This window comes from Melospiza melodia, chromosome 6 (genome assembly GCF_035770615.1).
Source record: "Melospiza melodia melodia isolate bMelMel2 chromosome 6, bMelMel2.pri, whole genome shotgun sequence".
Taxonomy (NCBI): domain Eukaryota; kingdom Metazoa; phylum Chordata; class Aves; order Passeriformes; family Passerellidae; genus Melospiza; species Melospiza melodia.
In genome coordinates this window covers 45354209-45378182 of record NC_086199.1, presented here as the reverse complement: position 1 = coordinate 45378182, position 23974 = coordinate 45354209, and positions in this window count along the sequence as shown.

Sequence of the window (23974 nt, the reverse complement as noted above, 5' to 3'; positions counted from 1 at the left end):
CCTATGGCTGAGAGTGACCGGCTGGCTCCTGAAAAGCTACGATAGGCAGGATGGTGACCAGACCCATGGCGGCACCAGTGCCAAGTCGGGCTGGTTTGATAATACTAAATAGCTCCTGCAATCTGCCATCCAGACGCGGGGCAGCGGATTTTTTCTTGCTGGAGAAATGTTCCGTGGGTTTTTTTTGGGGGTATATGGCTGGACGTTGCCGGCTGACTCCTTAAAAACATCGATACGCAGGATGGTTCCCTGACCCAAGGTGGCATCACTGCCAAGTCGGGCTGTTTTCGTAGTACCAAGTGCGTCCTGCAATTTGCCATCCAGAAGAGGGGCAGTTGAGTTTTGTTTACCAGAGAAAAGGGCCGTGGTTTGTGTTTGGGGGCATATGGCTGAGAGTGGCCGGCTGGCGCCTGAAAATCCACGATAGGCAGGATGGTTCCCAGAGCCAAGGTGGCACCAGTGCCATGTTGGCCTGGTTTGATAGTACCATGTGGCTCCTGCAATCTGCCATCCAGAAGCGGGGCAGCTTACATTTGTTTGCCAGGGAAACGGGCCGAGGTATTTGTCTGGGGGCCTATGGCTGGGAGTGACCGCCTGGCTCCTGAAAAGCTACGATAGGCAGGATGGTGACCAGACCCATGGTGGCACCAGTGCCAAGTTGGGCTGGTTTGATAGTACCAAGTGGCTCCTGCAATCTGCCATCCAGAAGCGGGGTAGCTTACTTTTGTTTGCCAGGGAAACGGGCAGAGATTTCTGTCTGGGGGCCTATGGTTGGGAGTAACCGGCTGGCTCCTGAAAAGCTACGATAGGCAGGATGGTTCCCAGATCCAAGATGGCACCAGTGCCAAGTCGGGGTGGTTTGATGGTGCAAAGTGGCTCCTGCAATCTGCCATCCTGACGCGGGGCAGCGGATTTTTGTTTCCAAGAGAAATGGTCCGTGGTTTGTTTTTGGGGCTATATGGCTGGGCGTGGCCTGCTGGCTCCTTAAAAAGCTACGATAGGCAGGATGGTTACCAGACCCATGGTGGCACCAGTGCCAAGTTGGGCTGGTTTGATAGTACCAAGTGGCTCCGGCAATCTGCCATCAAAAAGTTGGCAGGCCAGTTTTGTTTTCCAGGGAAAAGCGCCGTTGTTTGTGTTTGGGGGACTGTGGGTGGGAGTGGCCGGCTGGCTCCTTAGAACACACGATACGCAGGATGGTTCCCAGACGCAAGGTGGCACCAGTGCCACGTCGGGCTGGTTTGATGGTGAAAAGTGGCTCCTGCAATCTGCCATCCTGAAGCGGGGTAGCTTACATTTGTGTGCCAGGGAAACGGGCCGAGGTTTATGACTGGGGGCCTAGGGCTAGAAGTGACCGGCTGGCTCCTGAATAGCAACAATAGGCAGGATGGTTCCCAGACCCAAGGTGGCACCAGTGCCAAGTTGGGCTGGTTTGATGGTACCAACTGGCTCCTGCAATCTGCCATCTAAAAGTTGTCAGGCGAGTTTTGTTTTCCAGGGAAAAGCGCCGTTGATTTTGTTTGGAGGCCTGTGGCTGGCAGTGGCTGCCTGTCGTCTTAGAATCCGGGTTACGCAGCATGGTTCCCAGAGCCAAGGTGGCACCAGTGTCAAGTTGGGCTGGTTTGATAGTACCAAGTGGCTCCTGCAATCTGCCATCCAGAAGCGGGGCAGCTTACTTTTGTTTGCCAGGGAAACGGGCCGAGGTATTTGTCTGGGGACCTATGGCTGGGAGTGACCGGCTGGCTCCTGAAAAGCTACGATAGGCAGGATGGTTCCCTGACCCAAGGTGGCACCAGTGCCAAGTCGGGCGGTTTTCGTAGTACAAAGTGCGTCCTAAAATTTGCCATCCAGAAGAGGGGCAGTTGAGTTTTCTTTACCAGAGAAAAGGGCCGTGGTTTGTTTTTGGGGGCATATGGCTGATAGTGGCCGTCTGGCGCCTGAAAATCCACGATAGGCAGGATGGTTCCCAGACCAGAGGTGGCACCAGTGCCAAGTCGGGCTGGTTTGATAGTACTAAATAGCACCTGCAATCTGCCATGCAGAAGCGGGGCAGCTTACTTTTGTTTGCCAGGGAAACGGGCCGAGCTTTGTGTCTGGGGGCCTATGGTTGGGAGTGACCGCCTGGCTCCTGAAAAGCTACGATAGGCAGGATGGTGACCAGACCCATGGTGGCACCAGTGCCAAGTTGGGCTGGTTTGATAGTACCAAGTGGCTCCTGCAATCTGCCATCAAAAAGTTGGCAGGCCAGTTTTGTTTTCCAGGGAAAAGCGCCGTTGTTTGTGTTTGGGGGACTGTGGGTGGGAGTGGCCGGCTGGCTCCTTAGAACACACGATACGCAGGATGGTTCCCAGACCCAAGGTGGCACCAGTGCCACGTCGGGCTGGTTTGATGGTGAAAAGTGGCTCCTGCAATCTGCCATCCTGAAGCGGGGTAGCTTACATTTATGTGCCAGGGAAACGGGCCGAGGTTTATGACTGGGGGCCTAGGGCTAGAAGTGACCGGCTGGCTCCTGAAAAGCAACAATAGGCAGGATGATTCCCAGACCCAAGGTGGCACCAGTGCCAAGTTGGGCTGGTTTGATGGTACCAACTGGCTCCTGCAATCTGCCATCTAAAAGTTGTCAGGCGAGTTTTGTTTTCCAGGGAAAAGCGCCGTTGATTTTGTTTGGAGGCCTGTGGCTGGCAGTGGCTGCCTGTCGTCTTAGAATCCGGGTTACGCAGCATGGTTCCCAGAGCCAAGGTGGCACCAGTGTCAAGTTGGGCTGGTATGATTGTACCAAGTGGCTCCTGCAATCTGCCATCCAGAAGCGGGGCAGCTTACTTTTGTTTGCCAGGGAAACGGGCCGAGGTATTTGTCTGGGGACCTATGGCTGGGAGTGACCGGCTGGCTCCTGAAAAGCTACGATAGGCAGGATGGTGAGCAGACCCATGGTGGCACCAGTGCCAAGTTGGGCTGGTTTGATAGTACCAAGTTGCTCCTGCAATCTGCCATCAAAAAGTTGGCAGGTCAGTTTTGTTTTCCAGGGAAAAGCGCCGTTGTTTGTGTTTGGGGGACTGTGGCTGGGAGTGGCCGGCTGGCTCCTTAGAACACAGGATACGCAGGATGGTTCCCAGACCCAAGGTGGCACCAGTGCCAAGTCGGGCTGGTTTGATAGCACCAAGTGGCTCCTGCAATCTGCCATCCAGAAGCGGGGCAGCTTACTTTTGTTTGCCAGGGAAACGGACCGAGGTTTTTTTCTGGGGGCCTATGGCTGGGAGTGACCGGCTGGCTCCTGAAAAGCTACGATAGGCAGGATGGTGACCAGACCCATGGTGGCACCAGTGCCAAGTTGGGCTGGTTTGATAGTACCAAGTGGCTCCTGCAATCTGCCATCAAAAAGTTGGCAGGCGAGTTTTGTTTTCCAGGGAAAAGCGCCGTTGTGTGTATTTTGGGGCCTGTGGCTGGGAGTGGCCAGCTGGCTCCTTAGAATCCACGATACGCAGGATGGTTCCCAGACCCAAGGTGGCACCAGTGCCAAGTCGGGCTGGTTTGTTAGTACCAAGTGGTTCCTGCAATCTGCCATCCAGAAGCGGGGCAGCTGAATTTTGTTTGCCAGAGAAAAAGGCTGTTGTTTGTGTTTCGGGGCCTGTGGCTGGCAGTGGACGGCTGGCTCCTGAAAATCCATGATACGCAGCATGGTTCCCAGACCCAAGGTGGCACCAGTGCCAAGTAGGACTAGTTTCATAGTACCCACTGGCTCCTGCAATCTGCCATCCAGAAGAGGGGCAGTTGAGTTTTGTTTTCCAGAGAAAAGGGCCGTGGTTTGTGTTTGGGGCCTATGGCTGAGAGTGACCGGCTGGCCCCTGAAAATCCACGATAGGAAGGATGGTTCCCAGATCCAAGGTGGCAGCAGTGCCATGTTGTGCTGGTGTGATAGTCCCAAGTGGCTCCTGCAATCTGCCATCCAGAAGTGGGGCAGCTGAATTTTGTTTGCCAGAGAAAAAGGCTGTGGTTTTTGTTTGGGGGCCTATGGCTGGGAGTGGCCGGCTGGCTCCTGAAAATCCATGATACGCAGCATGGTTCCCAGACCCAAGGTGGCACCAGTGCCAAGTGGGGCTGGTTTCACAGTGTCAAGTGCCTCCTGCAATCTCCCATCCAGAAGCGGGGCAGCTGAGTTTTGTTTGCCTGTGAAACGGGCCGTTGTTTTTGATTGGGGTCTGTGGCCGAGAATGTTCAGCTGGCTCCTGACAATCCACAATATGCAGGATGGTTCCCAGACCCAAGGTGGCACCAGTGCCAAGTCTTGCTGGTTTGATAGTACCAAGTGGCTCCTGCAATCTGCCATCCAGAAGCGGTGCAGCTGAGTTTTGTTTGCCAGAGGAAAGGGCCGTGGGTTGTGTTTGGGGGCATATGGCTGGGAGTGGCCGGCTGTCTCATTAAAAAGATCGATACGCAGGATGGTTCCCAGACCCAAGGTGGCACCAGTGCCAAGTCGGGCTGTTTTTATAGTACCAAGTGCGTCCTGCAATTTGCCATCCAGAAGAGGGGCAGTTGAGTTTTGTTTGCCAGAGAAAAGCGCCGTTGTTTGTGTTTGGGGGCTTCTGGCTGGGAGTGGCCGACTGGCGCCTTAGAATCTGCGATACGCAGCATGGTTCCCAGACCCAAGGTGGCACCAGTTCCAAGTTGGGCTGGTTTGATTGTACCAAGTGGCTCCTGCAATCTGCCATCCAGAAGCGGGGCAGCTTACTTTTGTTTGCCAGGGAAACGGGCCGAGGTTTGTGTTTGGGGGCCTATGGCTGGGAGTGACCGGCTGGCTCCTGGAAAGCTACAATAGGCAGGATGGTGACCAGACCCATGGTGGCACCAGTGCCAAGTTGGGCTGGTTTGATAGTACCAAGTTGCTCCTGCAATCTGCCATCAAAAAGTTGGCAGGCGAGTTTTGTTTTCCAGGGAAAAGCGCCGTTGTTTGTGTTTGGGGGCCTGTGGCTGGGAGTGGCCGGCTGGCTCCTTAGAATCCACGATACGCAGGATGGTTCCCAGACCCAAGGTGGCACCAGTGCCAAGTCGGGCTGGTTTGATACTACCAAGTGGTTCCTGCAATCTGCCATCCAGAAGCAGGGCAGCTTACTTTTGTTTGCCAGGGAAACGGGCCGTGGGTTTTGTTTGGGGGCATATAGCTGAGAGTGGCCCGCTGGCCCCTGAAAATCCACGCTAGGCAGCATGGTTCCCAGATGCAAGGTGGCACCAGTGCCAAGTCGGGCTGGTTTGATGGTGCAAAGTGGCTCCTGCAATCTGCCATCCAGAAGCGGGGCAGCTGATTTTTGTTTGCCAGAGAAAAATTCCGTGGATTGTTTTTGGGGGCATATTGCTGGGAGTGGCCGGCTGGCTCCTTAAAATGCTCGATACGCATGATGGTTCCCAGGCCCAAGGTGTCACCACTACCAAGTCGGCCTGCGGTTTTAGTATCAAGTTCACCCTGCAATTTGCCATCCAGAAGAGGGGCAGTTGAGTTTTGTTTGCCAGAGAAACGGGCCGAGGTTTCTGTTTGGGGACATATGGCTGAGAGTGGCCGGCTGGCCCCTGAAAATCCACGATACACAGCATGGTTCCCAGATCCAAGGTGGCACCAGTGCCAAGTTGGGCTGGTTTGATAGTCCCAAGTGTCTCCTGCAATCTGCCATCCAGAAGCGGGGCAGCTTACTTTTGTTTGCCAGAGAAATAGGCCTAGGTTTTGTTTGGGGGCCTGTGGCTAGGAGTGGCCTGCTGGCTCCTAAGAATCCACGATACGCAGGATGTTTACCAGACCCATGGTGGCACCAGTGCCAAGTTGGGCTGGTTTGATAGTACCAAGTGGCTCCTGCAAACTCCATCAAAAAGTTGGCAGGCGTGTTTTGTTTTCCAGGGAACAGCGCCGTTGATTTTGTTTGGGGGCCTGTGGCTGGGAGTGGCCGGCTGGCTCCTTAGAATTCACGATACGCACCATGGTTCCCAGACCCAAGGTGGCACCAGTGCCAAGTCGGGCTGGTTTGATTACACCAAGTGACTCCTGCAATCTGCCATCCAGAAGTGAGGCAGCTAAGTTTTGTTTGCGAGAAAAAAGGGCCGTGGTTTTTGTTGGGGGCCTGTGGCTGGGAGTAGCCGGCTGGCTCCTTAAAATCCACGATAGGCAGGATGGTTCCCAGACCCAAGGTGGCACCAGTGCCAAGTTGGGCTGGTTTGATAGTACCAAGTGGCTCCTGCAATCTGCCATCCAGAAGCGGGGCAGCTGAGTTTTGTTTGCCAGAGAAAAAGGCTGTGGTTTTTGTTTGGGGGCCTGTGGCTGGCAGTGGCCGGCTGGCTCCTGAAAATCCACGATACGCAGCATGGTTCCCAGACCCAAGGTGGCACCAGTACAATGTGGGGCTCGTTTGACAGTGTCAAGTGCCTCCTGCAATCTCCCATCCAGAAGCGGGGCAGCTGAGTTTTTTTTGCCAGGGAAACGGACCTTTGTTTTTGATTGGGGTCTGTGGCCGAGAGTGGTCGGCTGTCTCCTGACAATCCACAATACGCAGGATGGTTCCCAGACCAAAGGTGGCACCAGTGCCAAGTCGGGCTGGTTTGAGAGTACCAAGTGTCTCCTGCACTCTGCCATCCAGAAGCGGGGCAGCTGAGTTTTGTTTGCCAGAGAAAAGGGCCGTGGGTTGTGTTTGGGGGCATATGGCTGGGAGTGGCCACCTGGCTCCTTAAAATGCACGATACGCCGCATGGTAACCAGACGCAAGGTGGCACCAGTGCCAAGTCGGGCTGTTTTTGTAGTACCCAGTGGCTCCTGCAATTTGCCATCCAGAAGCGGGGCAGCTAAATTTTGTTTGCTAGAGAAAAGGGCTGTGGTTTGTGTTTGGGGTCCTATGGCCGAGAGTGGTAGGCTGGCCCCTGAAAATCAACGATAGGCAGGATGGTTCCCAGATCCAAGGTGGCACCAGTGCCAAGTAAGGCTGGTTGTATGGTTCAAAGTGACTCCTGCAATCTGCCATCCAGAAGCGGGACAGCTGAGTTTTTTTTGCCAGAGAAAAGGTCCGTGGTTTCTTTTTGGGGCATACGGCTGGGAATTGCCGGCTGGCTCCTTAAAATGCTCGATACGCAGGATGGTTCCCAGAGCCAAGGTGGCACCACTGCCAAGTCGGGCTCTTTTTGTAGTACCAAGTGCGTCCTGCAATTTGCCATCCAGAAGAGGGGCAGTTGAGTTTTGTTTGCCAGAGAAAAGGGCCGAGGTTTGTGTTTGGGAGCATATGGCTGGGAATGACCGGCTGGCCCCTGAAAATCCACGATACGCCGGATGGTTCCCAGATCCAAGATGGTACCATTACCAAGTCGGGCTGCTTTGATAGTCCCAAGTGGCTCCTGCAAACTGCCACAGCAGAAGCGGGGCAGCTGAGTTTTGTTTGCCAGGGAAATGGGCCGTTGTTTGTGTTTGGGGGCCTGTGGCTGGGAGTGTTCGGCTGGTTCCTGAATATGTACGATACGCAGGATTGTTCCCAGATCCAAGGTGGCAGCAGTGCCATGTTGTGCTGGTGTGATAGTCCCAAGTGGCTCCTGCAATCTGCCATCCAGAAGTGGGACAGCTGATTTTTGTTTGCCAGAGAAAAGGTCCGTGGTTTGTGTTTGGGGGCATATGGCTGAGAGTGGCCGGCTGGCCCCTGAAAATCCACGATACACAGGATGGTTCCCAGATCCAAGGTGGCACCTGTGCCAAGTCGGGCTGATTTGATAGTACTAAGTAGCTCCTGCAATCTGCCATCCAGAAGCGGGGCAGCTTACTTTTGTTTGCCAGGGAAACGGGCCGAGGTTTCTGTTTGGGGGCCTATGGCTGGGAGTGACCGGCTGGCTCCTGAAAAGCTACAATAGGCAGGATGGTTCCCAGAGCCAAGGTGGCACCAGTGCCAAGTTGGGCTGGTTTGATAGTACCAAGTGGCTCCTGCAATCTGCCATCCAGAAGCAGGGCAGCTGAGTTTTGTTTGCCAGAGAAAAGGGCTTGGTTTGTGTTTGGGGGCATATGGCTGTGTGTGGCCAGCTGGCTCCTTAAAATGCACGATATGCAACATGGCTCCCAGACCCATAGTGGCACCAGTGCCAAGTCGGGCTGGTTTGATAGTACCAAGTGGCTCCTGCAATCTTCCATGATCACGTGGAGAAATACTTTCTGGTTTCAGCCATATGCTCTTTCTTCTCTCCCTCAACTTCTCTATCACCTCTCATCTGGTTCACATGCGCTGTCTTCAAGGTCCACAGGCTACTTTTCACAGAATCTTCTGGCCTGATGAAGTAAGAATGATGAATAGAACAGAGCTGGGATCTATTTTCCAGTTTGGATAAAATGCATTCTGCACACAAATCCAAGGAGAACGGGCTGCCCCAATGCCCAGAAAATCTTTCACTCCTGCTAGTGTTCTACGTCAACCGCAACTTAGTCTGAAAGAAAAGCTTTTTCTCTGAGAGCATCTGAGAGGTTTGCATGAAGCACTGATATCTGACATATGCAATTTTGAATAGGAGAGGAAAAAGAAAATGGCAAGGAGTTTTTAATTTTAGTGGTTTCAATTTTAATTTCCGTGCACTTTTTCAAAACTTGTCAGCTCAAATGCCCATCAACATCTTTTAGTCATCTGTAAGTCAGTATTCATATAAAATGTGCTTCAAATCCAAAGAATTTCAAATTTGCACTCCAAGCTTCTATGCCTAGATTTATGATTTCCTACACATATTAGATGAAAGGAAGGCCTTTTTTACTGTGGGAGTGCTGGAACACTGGAACAGGTTGCCCAGAGAAGTTGTGGGTGTCCCATCCCTGAAAGTATTCAAGGTCACCTTGGACGGGGCTTGGAGCAGCAACAAAGGAGAAGCTTGATGGTAGAGAAACAAAGTCGGACTATAGAAGAAACTCGGATTGAAGTATAGGATCAAGTTTTCTCTCAGCTCTTGGGGTAAATTCAAAGTTGTACAAAATGACATTTATCTGTGCTATTCACTACTGTAACAGAAAGTTTCATGAAAACTGTACAGAAGATAGTAAATTTTAAAAGAGATAAGAATTACAGCATAAAATCCATGGGATAGGTTACAACATGAGACACTCTCTAAGAGAAAATCTCTGTGTTTCAGCACTTCATCGGGGTAAGATTTCATGAAGTGCCAAAGAAGGCGGCAAAATATCATTCGGGACATTATTTACTGGAATTCAGCCTGGCCATTAGTAGGAACTGCCTTTGAACATATCATGTAGATATACCACACACGCTTTCCCTTCACTGAAAAATTACTGTTTACAACAAATAAGCAATTGACGATCAAAATTGATTGAAAGCATCTTAAACATGTCAAGTATTTCATTGTAGATGATCTGTGATCCAAATGCTTCTTCCACCTTCGAGAGGGACAGAAGAATTCTTCCATATCATGATGGTTTAAAATTGTATCAACCAATGTTTTCTGCTGAAAAGATATCATCTATTTTTTTCTATTTTTGGAAGAAAATATTCCTAGACATACAACAGGTGAGAACTAAGTAATTTTAAAGAAACAAATGAAATGAAAATATTCTGTAAATAGAATGAAATGAAAAGCTGTGTTTTAAATAGGAGCTAAATATTAAACAGAATTTTTGTACCAGGCATTTGAATTACTGCACCAGCTCTTTTGCCCATCAAGAGAGGCATTTAGCATTTCAGTCTTTTCCAAGGTGTTCATGATCTGCTATGCTGATCTCTGTGTGTGCCTAGGTGTGTGTGGAGGGGGGGGCATATGAAGGGGAGTGTGTATGTTTGCTTTACAATTGTTGTGGCAGATTCATGCCTCAGCTCCACATTTTGTTTTAAAAAGGTCACACCGAGTGGATATGAAGTTTACTATCAACAAGAGATCGATTCCCAAATCATCCATTTGACTCTCCCTTATAAATCATGTGCTTTGTTGCATATTTTATCAAATATACTTTCAAGCCAGATGGAGGAAGGAGGATGTGGGAATCCCTCCACCATCTTGCAACTTTTATGTAAGTAGGTTTTCAAGAAAATCATCATTTCTCTTTTAAATATGTCTGGAACAGGCATGATGGTAGTGTCAACCTGTTGGAGTTTTTGTTGCTGGAAGAAGTTGTACAAAAGGATTGGTTTTTACATTGACCAGTTACTGAATCAAGCGCAGGAATACATTGGAAATTTAGCTGGGGGTTCCTTTTCCCAGCAGACTACTTCTAGAACGAGCTTGTACACTGAAGCTGACTCTTTTGCTCTCTTTTTGTTTCTTTCCTATTTTCTTGGCTTCTTTGCCACTATCTAGACAATTTTGGAACTTTGTTCCCAACTAAAATGGTTTCAATAGTCTGATTGTGATCATACATTTTTACAAGGAATTTTTAAAATCTTTCCTCGAGTCCAGAAAGTCAAGGACTTAGATCTTTTTCTTCCCTTATCAATATTGCCATGAAATTGATAAATAAAGACCAACTCTTTATTTTTGTTTTTAACCCACGTAGATAATTCCCATCCATTAATCCATTTTGTGGACCAATAGCTGCCATTCTGATGGAAGCTGTCACTTCTTAACAATAGGCATTCTGTGACTATGTTGACTGCACTTTGGGTGAAGATCCTAACTGGTCTTAGATATACATAGGGAGAAATTTGCTCAGCCAGTGTCAGTCTTAAGCATGCGTATCAGAAGATCTTTCTAGAGCTGGGAATTTTCCCATGAAAGGGATTCAGTTAGGGAAGAGACACTTGTGCCAGAGTTTTACATTCTTCTTGAACACTGCTTAAGGAACTTAGATGCCATGTCCATTTGGATCTCTGTCTGCACAGAACTTTGTCATGCCAGCGCTTTGAAATGCATCTTGAAGAGAATTCACTAGCACAGAATGAAAGAGAGTGGAAGGGGTTGGTGGGGCTAACCAGGCCCAACCCCCCTGCCTAAACCAGGATACCTAGAGCCTCTTGCCCAGGATTCTATCTGGGTGTACTTTTAATGTCTTCAAAGATCCAGGCTCCACAATCTTTCTGGGCAGTCTGTGCCGTGGTTCAGTCACCCTGACAGTAAAGAAACATTTACTGATGTTCAAAGGCAATCTCCTGTATTTCAGTGTGTGCCCACTGCCTCTTGTCTTTTCCCTCAGCATCACTGAAAAGACACTGATTCCCTCCCCTTTGCACTATTGCTTCCATATGTATGTGTGATGCCATGTAGAGGTATGTCAAAAACCTCCCTGAAGCCCAGGCAGATAATATTCCCTTCATCTACCAGTCAAGTTGATTCATCAGAGGAGTTTAAAGTGATGTTCAGCATGAAATTCCCCTGAAAAATCATGCTAACTACATTATTTGGTCATCTGTCATGTGCCTGGCAAGGATTTCCAGGAAGAGCTGCTTCATCAACTTCCTGGGGATAAAAAAGAGGCTGGCTGGTTTGTACTATGGCGAGTCCTCTTAATTGCCTTTTTTGAAGATGGGTGTCATTTGCTAACATCCACTCTTTAGCCTCTGTTGTCGTCTACATCTTAGCAAAACGCTTTTCCACTATGTCTGGCTAGGAAAAACTGTGCCAGCACAGAAAACATCTCCCATCGTGTTCTAGAAGTTGCACGGATGTCTGCCAAGTGTTTGGCAGGAAGAAAAGAAAAGTTGTCCAAAACAGCTTCCAATCGAATGTTCCTGTGATTGGAAAAGTCAGGAGAGTGCAAAGGTACTGTTTTCTATCAGTTGGCAAGGTGCGCACACAATCCCAGTGTTGTACAGCTTGCTTCTTCACCTTCCCGAAGCTGCCGCTCTCGCCGGCTGCCGGAGCCCAAGAAGCGGCTTCTTCGCGCAAAGACGATTGTGCCGCTCACAGGGCTCTCCTTAGCGCGGCTTCTGCCGAAAGACGCCCGGCAGCGGCTCTTACCTCCGGAGAGCATCCTACCTTCGTCTTTAGCTCCTCTTCTCATCTACACCTCGGCAAAACGCTTTTCCACTATGTCTGGCTAGGAAAAACTGTGCCAGCACAGAAAACATCTCCATCGTGTTCTAGAAGTTGCACGGATGTCTGCCAAGTGTTTGGCAGGAAGAAAAGAAAAGTTGTCCAAAAACAGCTTCCAATCGAATGTTCCTGTGATTGGAAAAGTCAGGAGAGTGCAAAGGTACTGTTTTCTATCAGTTGGCAAGGTGCGCACACAATCCCAGTGTTGTACAGCTTGCTGTCTTCACCTTCCCGAAGCTGCCGCTCTCGCCGGCTTGCCGGAGCCCAAGAAGCGGCTTCTTCGCGCAAAGACGATTGTGCCGCTCACAGTGCTCTCCTTAGCGCGGCTTCTGCCGAAAGACGCCCGGCAGCGGCTCTTACCTCCGGAGAGCATCCTACCTTCGTCTTTCGCGTCTTTTGTAGTCTACATCTTAGCAAAACGCTTTTCACTATGTCTGGCTAGGAAAAACTGTGCCAGCACAGAAAACATCTCCCATCGTGTTCTAGAGTTGCACGGATGTCTGCCAAGTGTTTGGCAGGAAGAAAGAAAAGTTGTCCAAAAACAGCTTCCAATCGAATGTTCCTGTGATTGGAAAAGTCAGGAGAGTGCAAAGGTACTGTTTTCTATCAGTTGGCAAGGTGCGCACACAATCCCAGTGTTGTACAGCTTGCTCTTCACCTTCCCGAAGCTGCCGCTCTCACCGGCTGCCGGAGCCCAAGAAGCGGCTTCTTCGCGCAAAGACGATTGTGCCGCTCACAGTGCTCTCCTTAGCGCGGCTTCTGCCGAAAGACGCCCGGCAGCGGCTCTTACCTCCGGAGAGCATCCTACCTTCGTCTTTCGCGTCTTTTGTAGTCTACATCTTAGCAAAACGCTTTTCCACTATGTCTGGCTAGGAAAAACTGTGCCAGCACAGAAAACATCTCCCATCGTGTTCTAGAAGTTGCACGGATGTCTGCCAAGTGTTTGGCAGGAAGAAAAGAAAAGTTGTCCAAAACAGCTTCCAATCGAATGTTCCTGTGATTGGAAAAGTCAGGAGAGTGCAAAGGTACTGTTTTCTATCAGTTGGCAAGGTGCGCACACAATCCCAGTGTTGTACAGCTTGCTTCTTCACCTTCCCGAAGCTGCCGCTCTCGCCGGCTGCCGGAAGCCCAAGAAGCGGCTTGTTCGCGCAAAGACGATTGTGCCGCTCACAGGGCTCTCCTTAGCGCGGCTTCTGCCGAAAGACGCCCGGCAGCGGCTCTTACCTCCGGAGAGCATCCTACCTTCGTCTTTCGCGTCTTTTGTAGTCTACACCTCGGCAAAACGCTTTTTCCACTATGTCTGGCTAGGAAAAACTGTGCCAGCACAGAAAACATCTCCCATCGTGTTCTAGAAGTTGCACGGATGTCTGCCAAGTGTTTGGCAGGAAGAAAAGAAAAGTTGTTCAAAACAGCTTCCAATCGAATGTTCATGTGATTGGAAAAGTCAGGGGAGTGCAAAGGTACTGTTTTCTATCAGTTGGCAAGGTGCGCACACAATCCCAGTGTTGTACAGCTTGCTTCTTCACCTTCCCGAAGCTGCCGCTCTCGCCGGCTGCCGGAGCCCAAGAAGCGGCTTCTTCGCGCAAAGACGATTGTGCCGCTCACAGTGCTCTCCTTAGCGCGGCTTCTGCCGAAAGACGCCCGGCAGCGGCTCTTACCTCCGGAGAGCATCCTACCTTCGTCTTTCGCGTCTTATGTAGTCTACACCTCGGCAAAACGCTTTTCCACTATGTCTGGCTAGGAAAAACTCTGCCAGCACAGAAAACATCTCCCATCGTGTTCTAGAAGTTGCACGGATGTCTGCCAAGTGTTTGGCAGGAAGAAAAGAAAAGTTGTCCAAAACAGCTTCCAATCGAATGTTCCTGTGATTGGAAAAGTCAGGAGAGTGCAAAGGTACTGTTTTCTATCAGTTGGCAAGGTGCGCACACAATCCCAGTGTTGTACAGCTTGCTTCTTCACCTTCCCGAAGCTGCCGCTCTCGCCGGCTGCCGGAGCCCAAGAAGCGGCTTCTTCGCGCAAAGACGATTGTGCCGCTCACAGGGCTCTCCTTAGCGCGGCTTCTGCCGAAAGACGCCCGGCAGCGGCTCTTACCTCCGGAGAGCATCCTACCTTCGTCTTTCGCGTCTTATGTAGTCTACATCTTAGCAAAATGCTTTTCCACTATGTCTGGCTAGGAAAAACCGTGCCAGCCCAGAAAACATCTCCCATCGTTTTCTAGAAGTTGCAGATATGTCTGCCAAGTGTTTGGGAGGAAGAAAAGAAAAGTTGTCCAAAACAGCTTCCAATCGAATGTTCCTGTGATTGGAAAAGTCAGGAGAGTGCAAAGGTACTGTTTTCTATCAGTTGGCAAGGTGCGCACACAATCCCAGTGTTGTACAGCTTGCTTCTTCACCTTCCCGAAGCTGCCACTCTCAGGAGGTAAGAGCCGCTGCCGGGCGTCTTTCGGCAGAAGCCGCGCTAAGGGGAGCACTGTGAGCGGCACAATCGTCTTTGCGCGAAGAAGCCGCTTCTTGGGCTCCGGCAGCCGGCGAGAGCGGCAGCTTCGGGAAGGTGAAGAAACAAGCTGTACAACACTGGGATTGTGTGCGCACCTTGCCAACTGATAGAAAACAGTACCTTTGCACTCTCCTGACTTTTCCAATCACAGGAACATTCGATTGGAAGCTGTTTTGGACAACTTTTCTTTTCTTCCTGCCAAACACTTGGCAGACATCCGTGCAACTTCTAGAACACGATGGGAGATGTTTTCTGTGCTGGCACAGTTTTTCCTAGCCAGACATAGTGGAAAAGCGTTTTGCTAAGATGTAGACTACAAAAGACGCGAAAGACGAAGGTAGGATGCTCTCCGGAGGTAAGAGCCGCTGCCGGGCGTCTTTCGGCAGAAGCCGCGCTAAGGAGAGCACTGTGAGCGGCACAATCGTCTTTGCGCGAAGAAGCCGCTTCTTGGGCTCCGGCAGCCGGCGAGAGCGGCAGCTTCGGGAAGGTGAAGAAGCAAGCTGTACAACACTGGGATTGTGTGCGCACCTTGCCACTGATAGAAAACAGTACCTTTGCACTCTCCTGACTTTTTCCAATCACAGGAACATTCGATTGGAAGCTGTTTTGGACAACTTTTCTTTTCTTCCTGCCAAACACTTGGCAGACATCCGTGCAACTTCTAGAACACGATGGAGATGTTTTCTGTGCTGGCACAGTTTTTCCTAGCCAGACATAGTGGAAAAGCGTTTTGCTAAGATGTAGACTACAAAAGACGCGAAAGACGAAGGTAGGATGCTCTCCGGAGGTAAGAGCCGCTGCCGGGCGTCTTTCGGCAGAAGCCGCGCTAAGGAGAGCACTGTGAGCGGCACAATCGTCTTTGCGCGAAGAAGCCGCTTCTTGGGCTCCGGCAGCCGGCGAAGAGCGGCAGCTTCGGGAAGGTGAAGAAACAAGCTGTACAACACTGGGATTGTGTGCGCACCTTGCCAACTGATAGAAAACAGTACCTTTGCACTCTCCTGACTTTTCCAATCACAGGAACATTCGATTGGAAGCTGTTTTGGACAACTTTTCTTTTCTTCCTGCCAAACACTTGGCAGACATCCGTGCAACTCTAGAACACGATGGGAGATGTTTTCTGTGCTGGCACAGTTTTTCCTAGCCAGACATAGTGGAAAAGCGTTTTGCTAAGATGTAGACTACAAAAGACGCGAAAGACGAAGGTAGGATGCTCTCCGGAGGTAAGAGCCGCTGCCGGGCGTCTTTCGGCAGAAGCCGCGCTAAGGAGAGCACTGTGAGCGGCACAATCGTCTTTGCGCGAAGAAGCCGCTTCTTGGGCTCCGGCAGCCGGCGAGAGCTGGCAGCTTCGGGAAGGTGAAGAAGCAAGCTGTACAACACTGGGATTGTGTGCGCACCTTGCCAACTGATAGAAAACAGTACCTTTGCACTCTCCTGACTTTTCCAATCACAGGAACATTCGATTGGAAGCTGTTTTGGACAACTTTTCCTTTTCTTCCTGCCAAACACTTGGCAGACATCCGTGCAACTTCTAGAACACGATGGGAGATGTTTTCTGTGCTGGCACAGTTTTTCCTAGCCAGACATAGTGGAAAAGCGTTTTGCCGAGGTGTAGACTACATAAGACGCGAAAGACGAAGGTAGGATGCTCTCCGGAGGTAAGAGCCGCTGCCGGGCGTCTTTCGGCAGAAGCCGCGCTAAGGAGAGCACTGTGAGCGGCACAATCGTCTTTGCGCGAAGAAGCCGCTTCTTGGGCTCCGGCAGCCGGCGAGAGCGGCAGCTTCGGGAAGGTGAAGAAGCAAGCTGTACAACACTGGGATTGTGTGCGCACCTTGCCAACTGATAGAAAACAGTACCTTTGCACTCTCCTGACTTTTCCAATCACAGGAACATTCGATTGGAAGCTGTTTTGGACAACTTTTCTTTTCTTCCTGCCAAACACTTGGCAGACATCCGTGCAACTTCTAGAACACGATGGGAGATGTTTTCTGTGCTGGCACAGTTTTTCCTAGCCAGACATAGTGGAAAAGCGTTTTGCCGAGGTGTAGATGAGAAGAGGAGCTAAAGACGAAGGTAGGATGCTCTCCGGAGGTAAGAGCCGCTGCCGGGCGTCTTTCGGCAGAAGCCGCGCTAAGGGGAGCACTGTGAGCGGCACAATCGTCTTTGCGCGAAGAAGCCGCTTCTTGGGCTCCGGCAGCCGGCGAGAGCGGCAGCTTCGGGAAGGTGAAGAAACAAGCTGTACAACACTGGGATTGTGTGCGCACCTTGCCAACTGATAGAAAACAGTACCTTTGCACTCTCCTGACTTTTCCAATCACAGGAACATTCGATTGGAAGCTGTTTTGGACAACTTTTCTTTTCTTCCTGCCAAACACTTGGCAGACATCCGTGCAACTTCTAGAACACGATGGGAGATGTTTTCTGTGCTGGCACAGTTTTTCCTAGCCAGACATAGTGGAAAAGCTTTTTGCCGAGGTGTAGATGAGAAGAGGAGCTAAAGAGTGGATGTTAGCAAATGACACCCATCTTCAAAAAAGGCAATTAAGAGGACTCGCCATAGTACAAACCAGCCAGCCTCTTTTTTATCCCCAGGAAGTTGATGAAGCAGCTCTTCCTGGAAATCCTTGCCAGGCACATGACAGATGACCAAATAATGTAGTTAGCATGATTTTTCAGGGGAATTTCATGCTGAACATCACTTTAAACTCCTCTGATGAATCAACTTGACTGGTAGATGAAGGGAATATTATCTGCCTGGGCTTCAGGGAGGTTTTTGACATACCTCTACATGGCATCACACATACATATGGAAGCAATAGTGCAAAGGGGAGGGAATCAGTGTCTTTTCAGTGATGCTGAGGGAAAAGACAAGAGGCAGTGGGCACACACTGAAATACAGGAGATTGCCTTTGAACATCAGTAAATGTTTCTTTACTGTCAGGGTGACTGAACCACGGCACAGACTGCCCAGAAAGATTGTGGAGCCTGGATCTTTGAAGACATTAAAAGTACACCCAGATAGAATCCTGGGCAAGAGGCTCTAGGTATCCTGGTTTAGGCAGGGGGGTTGGGCCTGGTTAGCCCCACCAACCCCTTCCACTCTCTTTCATTCTGTGCTAGTGAATTCTCTTCAAGATGCATTTCAAAGCGCTGGCATGACAAAGTTCTGTGCAGACAGAGATCCAAATGGACATGGCATCTAAGTTCCTTAAGCAGTGTTCAAGAAGAATGTAAAACTCTGGCACAAGTGTCTCTTCCCTAACTGAATCCCTTTCATGGGAAAATTCCCAGCTCTAGAAAGATCTTCTGATACGCATGCTTAAGACTGACACTGGCTGAGCAAATTTCTCCCTATGTATATCTAAGACCAGTTAGGATCTTCACCCAAAGTGCAGTCAACATAGTCACAGAATGCCTATTGTTAAGAAGTGACAGCTTCCATCAGAATGGCAGCTATTGGTCCACAAAATGGATTAATGGATGGGAATTATCTACGTGGGTTAAAAACAAAAATAAAGAGTTGGTCTTTATTTATCAATTTCATGGCAATATTGATAAGGGAAGAAAAAGATCTAAGTCCTTGACTTTCTGGACTCGAGGAAAGATTTTAAAAATTCCTTGTAAAAATGTATGATCACAATCAGACTATTGAAACCATTTTAGTTGGGAACAAAGTTCCAAAATTGTCTAGATAGTGGCAAAGAAGCCAAGAAAATAGGAAAGAAACAAAAAGAGAGCAAAAGAGTCAGCTTCAGTGTACAAGCTCGTTCTAGAAGTAGTCTGCTGGGAAAAGGAACCCCCAGCTAAATTTCCAATGTATTCCTGCGCTTGATTCAGTAACTGGTCAATGTAAAAACCAATCCTTTTGTACAACTTCTTCCAGCAACAAAAACTCCAACAGGTTGACACTACCATCATACCTGTTCCAGACATATTTAAAAGAGAAATGATGATTTTCTTGAAAACCTACTTACATAAAAGTTGCAAGATGGTGGAGGGATTCCCACATCCTCCTTCCTCCATCTGGCTTGAAAGTATATTTGATAAAATATGCAACAAAGCACATGATTTATAAGGGAGAGTCAAATGGATGATTTGGGAATCGATCTCTTGTTGATAGTAAACTTCATATCCACTCGGTGTGACCTTTTTAAAACAAAATGTGGAGCTGAGGCATGAATCTGCCACAACAATTGTAAAGCAAACATACACACTCCCCTTCATATGCCCCCCCCTCCACACACACCTAGGCACACACAGAGATCAGCATAGCAGATCATGAACACCTTGGAAAAGACTGAAATGCTAAATGCCTCTCTTGATGGGCAAAAGAGCTGGTGCAGTAATTCAAATGCCTGGTACAAAAATTCTGTTTAATATTTAGCTCCTATTTAAAACACAGCTTTTCATTTCATTCTATTTACAGAATATTTTCATTTCATTTGTTTCTTTAAAATTACTTAGTTCTCACCTGTTGTATGTCTAGGAATATTTTCTTCCAAAAATAGAAAAAAATAGATGATATCTTTTCAGCAGAAAACATTGGTTGATACAATTTTAAACCATCATGATATGGAAGAATTCTTCTGTCCCTCTCGAAGGTGGAAGAAGCATTTGGATCACAGATCATCTACAATGAAATACTTGACATGTTTAAGATGCTTTCAATCAATTTTGATCGTCAATTGCTTATTTGTTGTAAACAGTAATTTTTCAGTGAAGGGAAAGTGTGTGTGGTATATCTACATGATATGTTCAAAGGCAGTTCCTACTAATGGCCAGGCTGAATTCCAGTAAATAATGTCCCGAATGATATTTTGCCGCCTTCTTTGGCACTTCATGAAATCTTACCCCGATGAAGTGCTGAAACAAAGAGATTTTCTCTTAGAGAGTGTCTCATGTTGTAACCTATCCCATGGATTTTATGCTGTAATTCTTATCTCTTTTAAAATTTACTATCTTCTGTACAGTTTTCATGAAACTTTCTGTTACAGTAGTGAATAGCACAGATAAATGTCATTTTGTACAACTTTGAATTTACCCCAAGAGCTGAGAGAAAACTTGATCCTATACTTCAATCCGAGTTTCTTCTATAGTCCAACTTTGTTTCTCTACCATCAAGCTTCTCCTTTGTTGCTGCTCCAAGCCCCGTCCAAGGTGACCTTGAATACTTTCAGGGATGGGACACCCACAACTTCTCTGGGCAACCTGTTCCAGTGTTCCAGCACTCCCACAGTAAAAAAGGCCTTCCTTTCATCTAATATGTGTAGGAAATCATAAATCTAGGCATAGAAGCTTGGAGTGCAAATTTGAAATTCTTTGGATTTGAAGCACATTTTATATGAATACTGACTTACAGATGACTAAAAGATGTTGATGGGCATTTGAGCTGACAAGTTTTGAAAAAGTGCACGGAAATTAAAATTGAAACCACTAAAATTAAAAACTCCTTGCCATTTTCTTTTTCCTCTCCTATTCAAAATTGCATATGTCAGATATCAGTGCTTCATGCAAACCTCTCAGATGCTCTCAGAGAAAAAGCTTTTCTTTCAGACTAAGTTGCGGTTGACGTAGAACACTAGCAGGAGTGAAAGATTTTCTGGGCATCGGGGCAGCCCGTTCTCCTTGGATTTGTGTGCAGAATGCATTTTATCCAAACTGGAAAATAGATCCCAGCTCTGTTCTATTCATCATTCTTACTTCATCAGGCCAGAAGATTCTGTGAAAAGTAGCCTGTGGACCTTGAAGACAGCGCATGTGAACCAGATGAGAGGTGATAGAGAAGTTGAGGGAGAGAAGAAAGAGCATGAGGCTGAAACCAGAAAGTATTTCTCCACGTGATCATGGAAGATTGCAGGAGCCACTTGGTACTATCAAACCAGCCCAACTTGACACTGGTGCCACCATGGGTCTGGTCACCATCCTGCCTATCGTAGCTTTTCAGGAGCCAGCCGGTCACTCCCAGCCATAGGCCCCCAGACAAAACCCTTGGCCCGTTTCCCTGGCAAACAAAAGTAAGTTATCCCGCTTCTGGATGGCAGATTGCAGGAGCCACTTTTCACCATCACACCAGCCCGACTTGGCACTGGTGCCACCTCTGGTCTGGGAACCATCCTGCGTATCGTGGATTCTAAGGAGCCAGCCGGCCACTCCCAGCCACAGGCCCCCAAACACAAACCACAGCGCTTTTCCCTGGAAAACAAAACTCGCCTGCCAACTTTTTGATGGCAGATTGCAGGAGCCACTTGGTACTATCAAACCAGCCCAACTTGGCACTGGTGCCACCATGGATCTGGTCACCATCCTTCCTATCGTAGCTTTTCAGGACCTAGCCGGTCACTCCAAGCCATAGGCCCCCAGAGAAAAACCTCGGCCCGTTTCCCTGGCAAACAAAAGTAAGCTGCCCCGCTTCTGGATGGCAGATTGCAGGAACCACTTGGTACTATCAAACCAGCCCAACTTGGCACTGGTGCCACCTTGGGTCTGGGAACCATCCTGCGTATCGTGGATTCTAAGGAGCCAGCCGGTCACTCCCAGCCACAGGCCACCAAACACAAACAACGGCGCTTTTCCCTGGAAAACAAAACTCGCCTGCCAACTTTTTGATGGCAGATTGCAGGAGCCACTTGCTACTATCAAATCAGCCCAACTTGGCACTGGTGCCACCATGGGTCTGGTCACCATCCTGCCTATCGTAGCTTTTCAGGAGCCAGCCGGTCCCTCCCTGCCATAGGCCCCCAGAGAAAAACCTCGGCCCGTTTCCCTGGCAAACAAAAGTAAGCTACCCCGCTTCTGGATGGCAGATTGCAGGAGCCACTTTGCACCATCAAACTGGCCCGACTTGGCACTGGTGCGACCTCTGGTCTGGGAACCATCCTGCGTATCGTGGATTCTAAGGAGCCAGCCGGCCACTCCCAGCCACAGGCCCAAAAAACACAAACAATGGCACTTTTCCCTGGAAAACAAAACTCGCCTGCCAACATTTTGATGGCAGATTGCAGGAGCCACTTGGTACTATCAAACCAGCCCAACTTGGCACTGGTGCCACCATGGGTCTGGTCACCATCCTGCTTATCGTAGCTTTTCAGGAGCCAGCCGGTCACTCCCAGCCATAGGCCCCCAAACAAAAACCTCGGCCCGTTTCCCTGGCAAACAAAAGTAAGTTATCCCGCTTCTGGATGGCAGATTGCAGGAGCCACTTTTCACCATCAAACCAGCCCGACTTGGCACTGGTGCCACCTCTGGTCTGGGAACCATCCTGCGTATCGTGAATTCTAAGGAGCCAGCCGGCCACTCCCAGCCACAGGCCCCCAAACAGAAACAACGGCGCTTTTCCCTGGAAAACAAAACTCGCCTGCCAACTTTTTCATGGCAGATTGCAGGAGCCACTTGGTACTATCAAATCAGCCCAACTTGGCACTGGTGCCACCATGGGTCTGGTCACCATCCTGCCTATCGTAGCTTTTCAGGAGCCAGGCGGTCACTCCCAGCCATAGGCCCCCAGACACAAACCTCGGCCCGTTTCCCTGGCAAGCAAAAGTAAGCTGCCCCGCTTCTGGATGGCAGATTGCAGGAGCCACTTGGTACTATCAAACCAGCCCAACTTGGCACTGGTGCCACCTCTGGTCTGGGAACCATGCTGCGTAACACAGATTCTAAGGCGCCAGTCGGCCACTCCCAGCCACAAGCCCCCAAACACAAACAACGGCGCTATTCTCTGGCAAACAAAACTCCACTGCCCCTCTTCTGGATGGCAAATTTCAGGACGCACTTGGTACTATATAAACAGCCCGACTTGGCACTGGTGCCACCTTGGGTCTGGGAACCATCCTGCGTATCGATCTTTTTAATGAGACAGCCGGCCACTCCCAGCCATATGCCCCCAAACACAACCCACGGCCCTTTCCTCTGGCAAACAAAACTCAGCTGCACCGCTTCTGGATGGCAGATTGCAGGAGCCACTTGGTACTATCAAACCAGCAAGACTTGGCACTGGTGCGACCTTGGGTCTGGGAACCATCCTGCGTATTGTGGATTGTCAGGAGCCAGCTGAACATTCTCGGCCACAGACCCCAATCAAAAACAACGGCCCGTTTCTCAGGCAAACAAAACTCAGCTGCCCCGCTTCTGGATGGGAGATTGCAGGAGGCACTTGACACTGTGAAACCAGCCCCACTTGGCACTGGTGCCACCTTGGGTCTGGGAACCATGCTGCGTATCATGGATTTTCAGGAGCCAGCCGGCCACCCCCAGCCATAGGCCCCCAAACAAAAACCACAGCCTTTTTCTCTGGCAAACAAAATTCAGCTGCCCCACTTCTGGATGGCAGATTGCAGGAGCCACTTGGGACTATCACACCAGAACAACATGGCACTGCTGCCACCTTGGATCTGGGAACCATCCTTCCTATCGTGGATTTTCAGGGGCCAGCCGGTCACTCTCAGCCATAGGCCCCAAACACAAACCACGGCCCTTTTCTCTGGAAAACAAAACTCAACTGCCCCTCTTCTGGATGGCAGATTGCAGGAGCCACTGGGTACTATGAAACTAGCCCTACTTGGCACTGGTGCCAACTTGGGTCTGGGAACCATGCTGCGTATCATGGATTTTCAGGAGCCAGCCGTCCACTGCCAGCCACAGGCCCCGAAACACAAACAACAGCCTTTTTCTCTGGCAAAAAAAATTCAGCTGCCCCGCTTCTGGATGGCAGATTGCAGGAACCACTTGGTACTAACAAACCAGCCTGACTTGGCACTGGTGCCACCTTGGGTCTGGGAACCATCCTGCGTATCGTGGATTCTAAGGAGCCAGCTGGCCACTCCCAGCCACAGGCCCCAAAATACACACAACGGCGCTTTTCCCTGGAAAACAAAACTCGCCTGCCAACTTTTTGATGGCAGATTGCAGGAGCCACTTGGTACTATCAAACCAGCCCAACTTGGCACTGGTGCCACCATGGGTCTGGTCACCATCCTGCCTATCGTAGCTTTTCAGGAGCCAGCCGGTCACTCCCAGCCATAGGCCCCCAGAAAAAAACCTCGGTCCGTTTCCCTGGAAAACAAAAGTAAGCTGCCCCGCTTCTGGATGGCAGATTGCAGGACCCACTTGGTGCTATCAAACCAGCCCGACGTGGCACTGGTGCCACCTTGGGTCTGGGAACCATCCTGCGTATCGTGTGTTCTAAGGAGCCAGCCGGCCACTCCCAGCCACAGTCCCCCAAACACAAACAACGGCGCTTTTCCCTGGAAAACAAAACTGGCCTGCCAACTTTTTGATGGCAGATTGCAGGAGCCACTTGGTACTATCAAACCAGCCCAACTTGGCACTGGTGCCACCATGGGTCTGGTCACCATCATGCCTATCGTAGTTTTTCAGGAGCCAGGCGGTCAATCCCAGCCATAGGCCCTGAGACACAAACCTCGGCCCGTTTCCCTGGCAAACAAAAGTAAGCTGCCCCACTTCTGCATGGCAGATTGCAGGTGCTATTTAGTACTATCAAACCAGCCCGACTTGGCAC